A 14,125-nucleotide genomic window follows, 5' to 3' on the forward strand; every position below is an offset into this window, starting at 1 on the left:
AATGAGAAACTTGATAATATTACACTTTAAAATTTAAAGCTTTAGCATTAATAAAATGAAATGGTATGAAAGCTGTCAAAGGATTTGTATACAGAACATGTATAGAATCTTACCAATTAATAAGAGACACAACCCAATTTTTAAAATTTGTATTCTTCACGGAAGAAAATATACTAATAGTCAATGTTGTTGTTAGGTGCCGTCGAGTTGGTTCCAACTCATAGCGACCCTATGCACAAGAGAATGAAACAGTGCCTGGTCCTAAGCCATCCTTACAATCATTATGCTTGAGCTCATTGCTGCAGTCACTGTGTTAGTCCACCTTGTTGAGGGTCTTCTTCTTTTCCGCTGACCCTGTACTCTGCCAAGCATGATGTCCTTCTCCAGGGACTGATCCCTCCTGACAACATGTCCAAAGTATGTAAGACACAGTCTCGCCATCCTTGCTTCTAAGGAGTGTTCTGGTTGTATTTCTTCTAAGACAGATTTTTTCATTCTTTTTGCAGTCCATGGTATATTCAATATTCTTCACCAACACCACAATTCAAAGCCGTCAGTTCTTTTTCAGTCTTCCTTATTCATTGTCCAGCTTTCACATGCATATGATGCGATTGAAAATACCATGGCTTGGGTCAGGTGCACCTAAGTCTTCAAGGTGACATCTTTACTCTTCAACGCTTTAAAGAGGTCCTTTGCAGTAGATTTACCCAGTGCAACGCGTCTTTTGATTTCTTGACTGCTGCTTCCATGGCCGTTGATCGTGGATCCAAGTAAAATGAAATCCTTGACAACTTGAGTCTTTTCTCTATTTTTCACGATGTTGCACATTGGTCCAGTTGTGAGGATTTTTGTTTTCTTTATGTTGAGGTGTAATCCATACTGAAGGCTGTGGTCTTTGATCTTCCATTAGTAAGTGCTTCAAGTCCTCTTCACTTTCAGCAAGCAAGGTTGTTAATGAGTCTTCCTCCAACCCTGATGCCCCATTCTTCTTCATATAGTCCAGCTTCTCAGCTTATGTGCTCAGCATACAGATTGAATAGGTATGATGAAAGAATACAACCCTGACGCACACCTTTCCTGATGTTAAACCAATCAGTATCCCCTTGTTCTGTCTGAACAACTGCCTCTTGATCTATGTAAAGGTTCCTCATGAGGAAATAGTCAATAGTCAATAAGCCCAGGAAAATGTGTTCAGCATCATTAGACATTAGCCAAAAAACCAAACTTACTGCAGTCAAGTCGATTCCGACTCATAGCGACCCTATAGGACAGAGCAGAATTGCCCCGTAGAGTTAGGAAAATTGTGGAGAGCAGGCTAGCTGAAAGCAAATGTAGAAACAAACAACATGTGAAGAAAGGAGATAAGGAAAATGATGCAATCTAGAGGAGAAGAACAACCTTATGAACAGAAGACACCGGGACCAGCTTAGTCACAAACAAGGACTTACCAACACCAACCAAACAAGGTCAAAGAGCTCCAACATGTATAAAAGAAGGGACACTAAGACCAAACTTTGCTGGGAGTCATAACCAGAGCCAACTCCGTCATACATTGCAGACTAGGAAGCAGTGGGCTGCAGCAGCTCGCTCTGGCTTACTCCCAGGTCTTAAAGACATTGCTAATTCGGTCATACGTTGTGGACTGGGAAGCAGTGGGCTGCGGCAGCTCACCCGGGCACACTGTTAGTTCACTCCCGACCCAATACACGATGCTTTGGTCATATGTTGAGAGCTAAGGGATGATAAGCCCTTCTGCTCAAGAGATGTGACAGAGATCCATGAGAGATTCTTGGGGATCGAGGCTGATTTGACATCTGAGCCATCAATGATGGCGTGGTCAAGAGTTGACCTGGACCAGAAAATAACAACGCCCAAACACCGTCCTCATTTGCCATAAGCTTGCTTGCTTTCCCTCGTAAATTGAGATCTCTGGCATTTGGGGTAGCCAAGAACCTGTGTGCCCAATAACTAATAAAGACATTGCGGAAAGACACAAGTTGTTTGGAGTAGTCATTGTGACCCCCTCCTCACAACAGAAATGCAAATCAAAACCATAATGAGATACCACTTCAGAACGATTAGAATAAGCTAAAATTATAAAGAATGACGACTCGAACTTTTAATGAGAATATGGGGCCACCTGAACTCTTAAACATTTGTGGTGGTCAATTAAAATGGTATAATTGAGGACATCAGCAAAAATGGTGAAGTAAGGATAGCTGAAAATTTTCTTCTCCGTAAAAGCAATGAAAAAACTGGCCGAAACGTGTTAAAATCAACTTTTTTAGAACTCTGGAAAATAACCAAAGGCCTGTAGCAATGTGGGAACCATTTATTCAAGAAAAATGGCTAAGTCTTGGTAAGAACAGCAAGCTTTGTGGCATTTTAACTTGCCATATTCTTATCCCCCTCTCTCCAGTTCCATGGTAGCCTTGAAAACCATCACCGTATAATCACACTGAAAACAAGTAGCTTGACAGCCATCAAAAGGGGCAGAACAGGGTTAGAACTCCTTCAAAATCTTATTCCCAGGAAATTGTCATTTTTTGCTTACTTGGTGCAGGCAAGGCTGCCTTTATTTGACCAGCTTCACAGCTTGCCCAGAGCAAAAGACCTTTTCCCTAGGGTGTATGCTGAAAACATTAAGAGACAAGTGTTTAACATCATGACTACCTGAGGCAATAGATAACATTTGGGGCAAACAATTAAAAAAAAAAAAAACCAAACCCACTGCCGTCAAGTCGATTCTGACTCATAGTGACCCTATTGGACAGATTCTGACTCCTAGTGACCCTATTGGACAGAGTAGAACTGCACCATAGAGTTTCCAAGGAGCGTCTGGTGGATTTGACCTGCCGACCTCTTGGTTAGCAGCTGTAGCACTTCACCACTACACCACCAGGGTTTCCGGGGCAAAAAACAAAAAAACAATAGGCTACCCAAAACACTTAACAGGAAAATCTAGCGAATGAGATGGCCATAAAAAACCCTTGCCATGGAGTCTATTCCCACTCATAGCAACCCTGTAGAACAGAGTAGAACTGCCCCATAGGGTTTCCAAGGCTGTAAATCTTTACAGAAGCAGACTGCCACATCATTCTCCCATGGAGCAGCTGGTGAGTTTGAACTGCCAACCTTTCAGTTAACAGCTGAGGGCTAACCACTATACCATCAGAGCTCTGAGATGTGCATAGGCACTTTGAAAAGTTCTGACGTATTCCTGGGAATGTAGAAGGCCATGAGCTTGCTTAGGGTTTTTCACATACTCAGGGCTGTGTGCATGCTCAGGGAAGACTTGAGAAGGCCTTAAGCTTTCACCTCTGGCTCACCTACAGGATCTACGTGAACACAAAGGCACAGTTGTAAACTACCTAGCTGAACACTGAAGGCATGCCTCAAAAGGGATACTAAGCACCTTGGCAAAGACTAGGAGACTTATGAATTCTAATTCCAGGCATTTAAGAAAATCTCTATGCAGTCTATTTGATGACCGCTAAGCTAAGCAAGGAAACCCTGGTGGCCTAGTGGTTAAGTGCTATGGCTGCTGACCAAAAAGTTGGCACTGTGAATCCACCAGGTGCTCCTTGGAAACTCTATAGGGCAGTTCTACTCTGTCTTGTAGGGTTGCTGTAAATCGGAACCGACTCAAGTGCAACGAGTTTTTTTTTTTTTTTTAAGCTAAGCAAACAGACTTCAGTACACATGCCAAAGAATGTGAACTTTAGATAATTAGTTTAGAAAAGCACTAAGCACACAAAAACTACTACAATAAATAACAACAATAACAAATCTGTGACAGTGAGGGGGAAGAACTCGATTTCGAGACTTGCCAAATGACATTATTTAAAAGGCCAGTTTTTAACAACAAAAAAATTATGATACATGGAAAAAAACAAGAAAGCATGGTCCATCCAAACCAACAAAACCACTCATAGCGACCCTATAGACAGGGTAGAATGGCTCCATGGGGTTTCCAGGGCTGTAGATCTTTACAGAAGCAGACTACCACATCTTTCTCCCTCAGAGTGGCTAGTGGGTTCAAACCTCCAACCTTTTGGTTAGCTGCTGAGTGCGTTAACCACTGTGCCGGGGATCCACATACAGGAAAAAAGCAATCAATAAAAACTGTCCCTGAGGAAGCCCAAATGTTGGATTTACTAGATAAAGACTTTAAATCAGCTATTTTAAATAAACTCAAAGACCTAAAGTAAATCATTTCTAGAGAGCTAAAAGAAAATATGAAAATGATGTTTGACCAGGTAGGTGTTATCAATAAAGAGATAGAATATGGCACAGCCACAGTAGATACTATAATTTTTTTGTTGAATATGAAGTTAGTAATTGTGCAAGTAATTAGGTTGCTAAGAATGCTAAGAAGGATCAGAAATATTTTAAATCCAGATTCAACTCCTCTTGAATAATCCATTAAAATCAAACAGTAAAATTTATGGAATTTAAATAGCCACGTGTCTGATATGAATATTACATGCTAATGCTGAAAGCATTCATTGTTTGGGCTAATCCCAGCACGGCATGGGAGAACACTATAGTGTGCGGAACGGTGAAATGTTTGGTATGTTTCCTAATATCATAAGTTGCCAAAAGTTCACATTATTAAATGTGTAATGTATACTGGGTCAGGCAGAAGCTTTCCTGCTCACTTGATTCTTCTGAACCAGGCAGATTTGTTGAATGAAAGAATGATTCTGGCTAATTGCATGAAATAAAGCCATACATATTTTAAATCTTAAAATGTAGCAACTTTATTATAGAATTTTCTTCCTATTTGTAAAGAGCAGTAAAGGCATATACATCCAAATTCTTTCAGATATACAACCTGATTATGAATCTAATAAGAAATTGTAACAGTACATTTTCAAGTATCCTAGTTTTACAATTATGAATATCAAAAAAAGGGCTGTTGCCATTTGAATTTTTAAGAAATGTTCTAAAAGCATGTAAGAGCCACATTGTTTTCTGTTCCAAATTCAAGATAAGTTTTAATTGTTATACCTAATTATAGTTTTTGAGCTATGCAGTGTTTGAGTATTATAAATAAATACAGATTCAGCACGAGAAAAAGGAAAAATAGGAAAATATTTACATTTTAAAGTACAGTGAATTAATTTAATGTATAAAGCCAATAGAATAATTATTACTTCTGCCAGATGGTATTTTAAATTTTGATAAAAAGATATATTCTTAATCATATATGTCAAGGGAAAGCAACCATATGTTGTGAAACACTTCTAATTTGTCATTTATTTTAAAGGCACTAGTGATATTGCCATAAAAATTTTTGGTGATGCGACCTAAATATACTTAGTGTCAATAAGATTCAATCTTTTCAAGTAATTTTCTTAGATCTTTTAGACTGTTTAAGCAAATAATTCTATAAGGAATTTTCTTAGCATCTGCAAAGAAACCCCAAACCAAACTCGTTGCTGCTAAGTCGATTCCAACAGAATAAAACTGCCCCATAGGGTTTCCAAGGAGCAGCTGGTGGAGTCAAACTGCCAGCCTTTTGGATAGCAGCTGAACTCTTAACCACTGCATCATCAGAGCCCCTTTGCAAAGAAAGGATACCATAAAGAGGATAAATCAGAATCTACTGGGTGAGAAGCATAATCTCTATTATCAAGAGCCTCTACCATTTAATTTACTATATCCTAGTAAAGTAAATAAAATATACTGTGTAACTCAAATAATTCCAAAGTGATTTGCCTTAAGTTCAGAAAACCCAGTACTTTCTTAAGAAAAAAGGTCATTATTTACATTAGAAAATAATTACCCACTTTACAAATGGGTTTCTAATTAAAGAAATCTTGTGGAAGACACAGAATATAGCATTCGACTCAATATTGGAAATAGGAAACTGAGTGGAAACATTAGGTGATTTTTAAAACAAAGGTTTTATATGCCTTTGTTCCTTCTGCTTTTATGAAAAGCAAATGTATCAGCCCCTCTTCCTCTGTCAGCGTGCACCCATTTCTATTTTCAGCCTTACAAGGCTCCCTGGCTGATTTCATTCAGGCTTAAAATTTGAATTACCATTTGATTACCAAGGACTTGCAAACTTCAAAGATCTGTGTATATCTCTCCTTTAGGTTTTTCATTGTGTATAGTATTCTGTTGCATGGTTATGTCACTATTTATTCATTCTCTTGTTGATGGACTTTTGAGTTGCTTCCAGTTTTTTGCTATTATTCTTAGAATATTGGTGCGTTTGACAAAGAGATTCTCAAGAGTATATAAATAGACGTAAAATTGCTCGGTTTTAGGGTATGTGTGGAGCCCTTCTAGTATAGTGGTTAAAAGCTCAGCTGCTAACAAAAAGGTCTTGGTGGCATAGTGGTTAAGTGCTATGGCTGCTAAACAAAAAGTCAGCAGTTCAAGTCTACCAGCTGCTCCTTGGACACTCCACAGGGCAGTTCTACTCTGTCTTACAGGGTCACCATGAGTCGGAATCAACTTGACAGCAACAGGTTTGATTTTGGTTTTTGGTTACGGCACGGATGTTGACAATTTTACTAGATAATACCAAATTGTAATCCAGAGTGATGTTCAAAATTTCTCATTGCGCTACATCATCACTGACACTTCATATGTTAATTTTTGTAAATCTAATGAAAATAACATGATGTAGCATTGTCTTAGTTATCTATTGATGCTGTAACAGAAATACCACAAGTGGATGGCTTTAACAAACAGGAATTTATATTCTTACAATTTAGGAGGCTAGAAGTTCAAATTCAGGGTGCCAACTCCAGAGGAATGGTTTCTGTCTCTGTCGGCTCTAGGGGAAGGTCCTCGTCATCAATCTTCCCCTGGGTCTACGAGTTTCTCAGCACAGGGATCCCAGGTACAAAGGACATACTCTACTCTCAGCTTTTCTTTCTCGTTGGCAGGAAGTCCCCCCCCCCGACCCCCACTGGCTTCTCTCTTTTATATCTCAAAAGAGACTGAGTCAAGATACAATTTAATCCTGTAGATTGTGTCCTGCCTCATTAACATAACTGCCTCTAATCCTGCCTCATTAACATCATAGAGATTGAGATGTATAGCACATAGCATAATTACATCAGATCCCAAAATGGAGGACAACTACACAATACTGGGAATCATGGCCTAGCCAAGTTGATATACATTTCTCGGGGACACAATTCAATTCACAACAATTGTTTTGTTTTAATTTGCATGTCCTTGATTGCTAAATCAGGCACACCTCATTTTATTGCCCTTCACTTTATTGCACTTCAAAGATACTGCACTTTTTATAAATTGAAGGTTTGTGGCAACCCTGCTTTAAGGAAGTCTGTTGGTACCATTTTCCCAACAGCATGTGCTCATTTCATGTTTCTGTGTCACAATTTGATAATTCTCACAATATTTCAAACTTTCTTGTTATTATTATATCAGTGATCAGTGATCTTTGATGTTACTATTGTAATTGTTTTGGGGCTTCATGAACCACACCCATATAAGATGGGGAACTTAGTAACTGTTGTGTGTGTTCTGACTGATCCACTGACCAGCTGTTCCCCTCTCTTTCTCCCTCTCCTCAGTCCTCTCTATTCCCTAAGACATGGCAATATTGAAATTAGGCCAATTAATAATGCTACAATGGCCTCTGAGTGTTCAAGTGAAAGAAAGTGTCACACTTTTCTCACTTTAAAACAAAACCTAGAAATGATTAACCTTAGCGAGGAAGGTATGTTGAAAAGCCGAGATAGGCCAAAAGCTAGGCCTCTTGTGCCAAACAGTTAAACAAGTTGTGAATATAAAGGAAAAGTTCTCCAAGGAAATTAAAAGTGCTACTCCAGTGAACACACAAATCATAAGAAAGCAAAACAGCCCTACTGCTGATATGGAGAAAGTTTTAGTGGTCTGAATAGAAGATCAAAACAGCTACAACATTTCCTTAAACCAAACCCTAATCCAGAGCAAGGCTCTACCTCTCTTCAATTCTATGAAGGCTGAGAGAGGTGAGGAAGCTACAGGAGAAAAGTTTGAAGCTACCAGAGGTTGGTTCATGTGGTGTAAGAGAAGAAGCCATCTCCATAACATAAAAGTGCAAGGTGAATCAGCAAGTACTGATGTAGAAGCTGCAGCAAGTTATCCAGAAGATCTAACTAAGGTAATTGATGAAGGTGACTACACTAAACAACAGATTTTCAATGTAGACGAAACAGCCTTATATTGGAAGAAGGTGCCATCTAGGACTTTCATAGTAGAGAGCAGAAGTCAATGCCTGGCTTCAAACCTTCAAAAGACAGACTGGCTCTCTTGTTAGAGGCTAATGCAGCTGGTGACTTTAAGTTGAAGCCAGTGGTTACTTACCATTCCCAAAATCCTAGTGTCCTTAAGAACTATGCTAAATCTACTCTGCCATTGCTCTACAAATGGAACAACGAAGTCTGGATGACAGCGCATAGGTTTACAATGTGGTTTACTGAATATTTTAAGCCCACTCTTGAGACCTGCTGCTTTCAAAATATTACTTACTGCTCAGTGACAATGCACCTGGTCACTCATGAGCTCTGATGGAGATGTACAAGGAGATTAATGTTGTTTTCATGCCTGCTAACACAACATCCCCCCACATATCTGTAAATTTGTCGTACTGTGGGGGCTTTCATGCTGCTGTGATGCTATGCCGCTGGTATTCAGATACGAGCAGGTTCGCTCATGGTGGACAGATTTCAGCAGAGCTTCCAGACTAAGACAGACTAGGAAGAAGGACCCAGCAGCCTCCTTCTGAAAAGAATTAGCCAGTGAAAACCTTATGAATAGCAGCAGAAAATTGTCTGATATAGTGCCGGAAGATGAGCCTCCCCAGGTTGGAGGGCACTCAAAAGACGAGTGGGGAAGAGCTGCCTCCTCAAGGTAGAGTCGACTTTAATGATGTGAATGGAGTCAAGCTTTCAGGACCTTCATTTGCTGATGTGGCACTACTCAAAATGAGAGGAAACAGCTGCAAACACTCATTAACAATCAGAACGTGGAATGTATGAAGTATGTATCTACCAAAATTGGAAATCGTCAAAAATGAAATGGAATGCATAAATGTCGATGTCCTAGGCATTAGTGAGCTGAAATGGACTAGTATTGGCCATTTTGAATCAGATAATCATATGGTCTACTATGCCAGGAACGACAACTTGAAGAGGAATGGCATTGCATTCATCATCAGAAAGAACATTTCAAGATCTACCCTAAAGTACAATGCTTTCAGTGATAGGATAGTATTTTTTTTTTTACAAAGAAGACCAGTTAATATGACTATTATTCAAATTTACACACCAACCACTAAGACCAAAGATGAAGAAATTGATGATTTCTACCAGCTTTTGCAGTCTGAAATTGATTGAACATGCAATCAGGATGCACTGATAATTACTGGTGACTGGAATGTGAAAGTTGGAAACAAAGAAGAAGGATCAGTATTTGGAAAATATTGCCTTGGTGATAGAAACAATGCTGGAGATCGAACGATAGAATTTTGCAAGACCAATGACTTCTTCATTGCAAATACCTTCTTTCACCAACATAAACGGTGACTACACACATATGGACCTCTCCAGATGGAACACACAGAAATCAAATTGACTACATCTGTGGAAAGAGATGATGGAAAAGCTCAATATCATCAGTTAGAACAAGGCCAGAGGCCAACTGTGGAACAGACCATCAATGCAAGTTCAAGCTGAAACTGAGGAAAATCAGAGCAAGTCCATGAGAGCCAAAATATGACCTTGAGTATATCCCACCTGAATTTAGAGACCACCTGAAGAATAGATTTGATGCATTGAACACTGGTGACCGCAGACCAGACGAGTTGTGGAATGACATCAAGGATATCATACGTGAAGAAAGCAAGAGGTCATTGAAAAGACAGGAAAGAAAGAAAAGACCAAGATGGATGTCGGAGGAGACTCTGAGGCTTGCTCTCAAACTTCGAGCAGCTAAAGCAAAAGGAAGAATTGATGAAGTAAAAAAACTGAACAAAAGATTTCAAAGGGCAGCTAGAGAAGACAAAGTAAAGTATTACAATGACTTGTGCAAAGAGCTGGAAATGGAAAGCCAAAAGTGAAGAACATGCTTGGTGCTTCTCAAGTTGAAAGAACTGAAGAAAAAATTCAAGCTTCGAGATGCAATAGTGAAGGATTCCATGGGGAAAATATTAAACGATGCAGGAAGCATCAAAAGAAGATGGAAGGAATACACAGAGTCATTATACCAAAAAGAATTAGTTGATGTTCAGCCATTTCAAGAGGTAACATATGATCAGGAACCGATAGTACTGAAGGAAGAAGTCCAAGCTGCTCTGAAGCCATTGGCAAAAAACAAGGCTCCAGGAATTGATGGAATATCAATTGAGAGGTTTCAACAAATGGATGCAGCACTGGAGGTGCTCACTCGTCTATGCCAAGAAATATGGAAGACAGCTTCCTAGCCAACTGACTGGAAGACATCCATATTTATGCCTATTCCCAAGAAAGGTGATCCAACCGAATGTGGAAATTAGAGAACAATATCATTAACATCACATGCAAGCAAAATTTTGCTGAAAATCATTCAAAATTGGCTGCAGCAGTATATCGACAGGGAACTGCCAGAAATTCAGGCTGGTTTCAGAAGAGGACGTGGAACGAGGGATATCACTGCTGATGTTAGATGGATCCTGGCTGAAAGCAGAGGCTACCAGAAGGATGTTTACCTGTATTTTATTGATTATGCAAAGGCATTTGACTGTGTGGATCATAACAAATTACGGATAACACTGCGAAGAATGGGAATTCCAGAACACTTAATTGTGCTCATGAGGAACCTTTACATAGATCAAGAGGCAGTTGTTCGGATAGAACAAGGGTATGCTGATTGGTTTAAAGTCAAGAAAGGTGTGCGTCAGGGTTGTATTCTTTCACCATACCTATTTAATCTGTATGCTGAACAAATAATACGAGATTATTATTAATCTGTATGCTGAACAAATAATACAAGAAGCTGAACTATATGAAGAAGAACGGGGCATCAGGATTGGGGGAAGATTCATTAACAACCTGCGTTATGCAGATGACACAACCTTCCTTGCTGAAAATGAAGAGGACTTGAAGCACTTACTAATAAAGATCAAAGACCACAGCCTTCGGTATTGATTACACCTCAACATAAAGAAAACAAAAATCCTCACAACTGGACCAATGAGCAACATCATGATAAACGGAGAAAAGATTGAAGTCATCAAGGATTTCATTTTACTTGGATCTACAACCAACATGCATAGAAGCTACAGTGGAGAAATCAAAAGACGCACTGCGTGGGGCAAGTCTGCTGCAAAGGACCTCTTTAAAGAGTTGAAAAGCAAAGATATTACCTTGAAGACTAAGGTGCGCCTGACCCAAGCCATAGTATTATCAATCACGTCATATGCACGCAGAAGTTGGACAATGAATAAGGAAGACGGAAGAAGAATTGACAATTTGAATTGTGGTGTTGGCAAAGAATACTGAATATGCCATGGACTGCCAAAAGAACGACAAATCTGTCTTTGAAGAAGAACAACCAGAACGCTCCTTAGGAGCAAGGATGGCGAGACTGCAGCTTACCTAGTTTGGACATGTTGTCAGGAGGGATCGCTCCCTGAAGAAGGACATGCTTGGCAAAGTACGGGGTCAGCAGAAAAGAGGTAGACCCTCAACGAGATGGATTGACACAGTGGCTGCAACAATGGACTCAGGCATAACAAGGATTGTGAGCATGGTACAGGACCAGGCCGTGTTTCATTCTGTGGTACATACGGTCACTATGAATCAGAATCGACTCGACGGCACCTAACAACAACACAACATCCATTCTGCAGCGCCCATGGATAAAGGAGTAATGGTGATTTTCAAGTCTTATTATTTAAGAAATACATTACATAAAGCTAGAGGTGCCATAGATAGTGATTTCCTCTGATGGATCTGGGCAAAGGAAATTGAAAACCTTCTGGAAAGGATTCAGTGTACTAGATGCCATTATGAACATTCGTGATTCATTGGAAGAGGTCAAAATCAACATTAACAGGAGTTTGGAAGAAGTTGATTCCAACCTTCAAGGATGACTTTGAGGGGTTCAAGACTTCAGTAGAGGAAGTAACTGCAGATGTGGTGAAAATAGCAAGAGAACTAGAATTAGAAATGGAACCTGAAGATATGACTGAATTGCTACAATCTCACGATAAAGCTTTAACAGATGAGGAGTTGCTTCTTATGGATGGGCAAAGAAAGTGGTTTCTTTAGATGGAAACTTCTCCTGGTGAAGATGCTGTGAACATTGCTGAAATGACAACACAGGATTTAGAATATTACATAAACTTAGTTGATAAAGTAGTGGCAGGGTTTGAGAGGATTGACTCCAATTTTGAAAGAACATCTACTGTGGGTAAAATGCTATCAAAAGCATTGCATGCTACAGAGGAATCTTTCATGAAAGGAAGGGTCAATCAATGTGGCTAACTCCACTCTTGTCTTATTTTAAGAAATTGCCACAGCCACCCCAATTTTCAACAACCACCACCCTGATCAGTCAGCGCCATCAACATCAAAGCAAGACACTCCACCAGCAAAGATATTCTGACTCACTGAAGTATTTTTTAATTAAGGTGTGTACTTCTGTTTTTTAGATATAATGCTATTGTACTTAATAGATTATACCAAACCAACCAAACATGTGTCCGTCGAGTCGATTCTGATTCATAGTGACCCTATAGGACAAAGTAGAACTGCCCCATAGAGTTTCCAAGGAGAGCCTGGGGGATTTGAACTTCAGACCTTTTGGTTAGCAGCTGTGGCTCTTAACCACCACATGACCAGGGTTTCCAGAGTGTAGTATAATGTAAATATAACCTTTATACGTACTGGGAAGCGACAAAAATTCATGTGACTTGCTTTATTGCTATATTAGCTTTACTGCAGTGGTCTGGAACCAAGCCCCAAGTATCTCCAAGGTAAGCTTGAAGGTTGAGAACATCGCATGTTTGTTGCGCAGTTCCTGTTTTCTGAAATGCCATTTCCTGATTTTAGCATATTTTTTTTCCTGTGGAGTAATTTTCCTTTGTTGTATACTTTCAAACTCTTCATTTTGAGCAAAATGGAACTGAAAGATGATACATGACATGGCAGTAGCCGAGTCAAAAGTCATAGCAGGCAGTGCTTTTTTTAGGTGGATAGTAACTTAGGTGCAACCAGTGTCACTGCCTTCCATGCTTTAATTTTATTTTTCTAAAGTGGAACAAGTAAAATATCAGATTTCAGTGACACTTTAGATTGCATTCCACACTTTAGATTGCATATGATTCATTCCTTCCTGAGCCAGCCAGAAATGCAGGTTTTGGAGACTGCTAAGATTGCAGTTCTGCTCCAGGGAGGCCACATCCAATAGCGAGCCTTGAGAAATCACAGGTCCGTTTATTATATACGCAAGCAACAAAGGAAATTTGTTAACAACAATCTTGGAAACTTAAATTTTGGATATGGGGCAGGGAATTGTAATAGAGGCCCCCAGGCGATTCTAATTTTTCTACTAGTTCTGATCTATCCACTAGTTTTCTAAAGCGATTGAGCGGCATAAGCAAAATACAGTGTTGCTCATTGTCATGAGTGCCACGGTGATACGCAAGACAATTTTCATTTTAGATGGTTCATGGACATTTTTTAAATTAATAGATATGTACTTATTTTTATGTATCATAGAAAAATGTATAAAGAGCATATTAAACCTTTTATTTTATGCCTATTATTGCTTAAGACAATGTTCAATTTTTTAAAAGCATCGATTTAAAGGAAAATATTAAGTAAATATTAACAATAACACAAGTAGTATATACATGGGAAAAAATTGTGAAGATACCACACAAATGACCAAAATTTGTGAAACACGGCAATGATTTTATCCTAGATAAACCCGGGTTCATAAATTGACTCTATCACTTACTATTTGTGTGAACTTGGGCATGTAACTTCCTTGGCTGTATTGGTTAGTATGTTAATTGCTTTAACAAAGACCAAAATAGTAATGGCTTAACCAAGGTATAATGCTTCAACCTCTCTCACATGAAAGTCGAAGATGATCAGGGGATCAG

Source organism: Loxodonta africana, chromosome 6 (assembly GCF_030014295.1).
Source record: "Loxodonta africana isolate mLoxAfr1 chromosome 6, mLoxAfr1.hap2, whole genome shotgun sequence".
Taxonomy (NCBI): Eukaryota; Metazoa; Chordata; class Mammalia; order Proboscidea; family Elephantidae; genus Loxodonta; species Loxodonta africana.